The sequence below is a fragment of the Mus caroli genome, unplaced genomic scaffold, assembly GCF_978045245.1.
Source record: "Mus caroli unplaced genomic scaffold, Mus_caroli_1 scaffold_12, whole genome shotgun sequence".
Lineage (NCBI taxonomy): Eukaryota > Metazoa > Chordata > Mammalia > Rodentia > Muridae > Mus > Mus caroli.
In genome coordinates, this window is record NW_028227267.1 from 96,393,799 (window position 1) to 96,396,564 (window position 2,766).

General features: G+C 43.7%; 1 non-coding gene across 1 annotated transcript; it reads right to left on the reverse strand.

Annotated features, from left to right (window-relative positions):
- Positions 1-1,166: 1,166 nt before the first annotated feature.
- LOC115029347 (U2 spliceosomal RNA) lies at positions 1,167-1,352 on the reverse strand. Its single transcript, XR_003834905.1, has one exon. It is a non-coding gene; the product is annotated as a U2 spliceosomal RNA (small nuclear RNA).
- Between the last annotated feature and the right edge of the window lie 1,414 nt (positions 1,353-2,766).

Below are 2,766 nucleotides of genomic sequence, written 5' to 3' on the forward strand. Positions count from 1 at the left end.
AATGATTTATCAAAGTTCATTTTGCTTTGTTCATTGGGGTTAACCTTACATTTCAGATATGTGCACCCAAGAGATTTAACTTTGAGCAAGATTATGGTACAAGACTCAAAACATTCAAGTAGTCACCATAGGAGAAAAAAAAGAAAAATAATCTGGTTTTATTCAATGAATCTGCTTGATATACAAAGTCCTGAAAATTGCAAGGAAATGGACCCTAATGGGATCCAACGTCCTGCGGGTTGGAGCATCCAAAGGTCACTTATAAAAAGAAAGGGTGGGGAAGCTCTAAACGCTGGGATTGATGAGTTTCAGCTTAAAAGTTTGGGGATTTGGAGTTTTTCCGCTTTGTTTTCCTTAAGTACCTTCTTTCCCCAGCAGACTCATCTGAAAGCGGGTGGAATCTCGACAAATCCTGTTGTGCTGCATGGTTTTCGATACCTCTCCTTCTCTCCTCCCAAGACATAACTTCACACTGATGAAATCAGACAAGAAAGATTTATGAGCCTCAGTTCTTACAAGGGCCAGCTGGTTATCCCAGTAAAAAAGGTTTCCTCTTTCATCTGCTTCCTCCTTCAGACGTCTGCCCCACCGCGACTAACAAGGAAGCCCCTATAGACTATGAAACCACGGAACACGCCCCTGACAGTCCGATGTATACATGAAAACGGAGATCATTGCCGTCTCCTCCTCCACTCTTTTTCTCCTTTTCGCTGTCTTCTGATTTTGCCCTTAGACTGTGGACTTGAGCTCTCCCTTCATTCAGCTCTTGGTCTGTGTCTCTTGTATTCTTTTCAGACTTCGGGAACTGCTCCTCCCCTTGCTTCCTAGACAGGACTTGACATTCATTTCGGGCTTCCCAGACGAAGACCCGCCTGGTCCAAGTTTCAGTCTCCTTTCCTCGGCCTGTGACAGGCTGCATATGCTATGGCATCTCTGCTTCCTGTCTGCTTTAGTCCTTCTGTGGAAATGGAGGGGGAAGTGTTCAGAATTCAAAGTCCTTTTCCTTGTATTTTTAAAGCATTTTCTTCTTATAAACAGAATATAAAACAGTGATGGCCAGAGGCTGGTTAGGGAGTGTAGGAAGTCAGTGTTTAGTGGGACTACAGTGTGAGAACCACAGGATGATGCTCACAGCTGGGGGATGCACTTCACATTACTGAACTGAGAGGGTGTGGGCCATTTCAGGAGAAATCACACCACCAGACTGATGAGTGGAATGAACATCCTCCGTTCTATCTTTCTGCTCCAAAAATCCATTCCATTTGTTTGTCCTTGGACAGGGGACACATCACGTACTCCGTTGATAAGAACAGAGAATGCACTTGATCTCAGCCGAAAGGCCAAGAAGTCAAGTATGTATGTTAATTTTCCAACCTTGTGCTGTCCTGTGCCCTGCTCTTCATACCTCTTCTGGATTTGTTGGTTGCTAAGCTTACAGGTACTACGTAACTATCTTAATGCTTTTAGAAATAAATGCCACCAGTTGGGCGAGGTAGTGCTTGCCTTTAATCCCCGAACTTGGGAAAGGCAGGTGGGTCTCTGAGTTTGAGGCTAACCTGGTCTACAGTGTGAGTTCCAGGACAGCCGGGGATACACAGAAAAACCCTGTCCCAAAAAAAAAAAAACAAATTAAACAAAACAGGAAAAAAGAAAAAGAAATACGACGATTGCATCTGTCCTTGGGTTGCCACAATCATGGTTTCCTACCTCACAAGTCTCACCCAGCCCTTTGAGGGTTCACATCCCATGAATAATTGCTGAACACCCACTATATACTGCTAAACATTGTCAGTAATCCAAGGCTGAATCACACACAAGCCATTTCCCACTGAAGTTTATACTTGTAAACAATAACAACAGATCGGCCATTTACTAAGGCCCTCCTTGCTAGGAACTGTACTGTTATGTATGTGTCATTTATTTTATTGACTTAACAACTGGGTAATGCAAGTCATTTTTCTCGAGCCTTTGGCAATGATACAGACCTGTTTGGAAAACTTGGGATTAGGCTCCATTAGAAATGGGATTGGTGTCTGCTGAGGCCTCTGTGCCAAGCGGAGTGCTGAGAAATGCTTAACATAGCAGCCTGTCTTCAGTTTAAAGATAAGGGAGTTGAGGATCAGCCAGGTTTAAAGAATTTACAGAGGAAACTTAGCTCATAAAAAGACACAAAGGCCATATTTGACGCCAAGGTCTGGTGGACTCAAGGCTGCGTGAACATTTCTGCCACCCTACACAGCTCATCTAGATCGCTTGTAACACAACTTGGAGCCTATTTAGTGACTAGGAACTGAGACTACAGTAGTGTTGGGGAAGTGGGGGATTGAACTCTGTCTGGATCTGATTGGGTCTGAGACGAGAGAGAGACAAGAGAGACAATGTAAACAAAGGTTCACAGACTCCTCCTCGGTGTGTCCTTACCAAGCACAGCGCTAACCGGGCTCTCTCAAGCAAGAAGCAGACAACCATGGATGAACCGTGAAGACCTGTAATCCATGAGATTAGCCAGATAGATGATGACAGATATTTCCTGGCTCCCCTCACATGAGGTCCTCAGAACAGGCAAATCTGCAGAGACCGTAGAATAGAGGTTGCCATGTGATGGCCAAGTTTCTAGAAATGGATGATGGATTATGCTTGTCATGCTTATAATGTTATGAATGACCGATGACATTAAAGGGTACACCTAAAAGTGAAGGAAATGGTAAATTTTATGTTAGGAATACTCTACCACGATTAGAAATAATAGTCGAAAAATCAATCCAA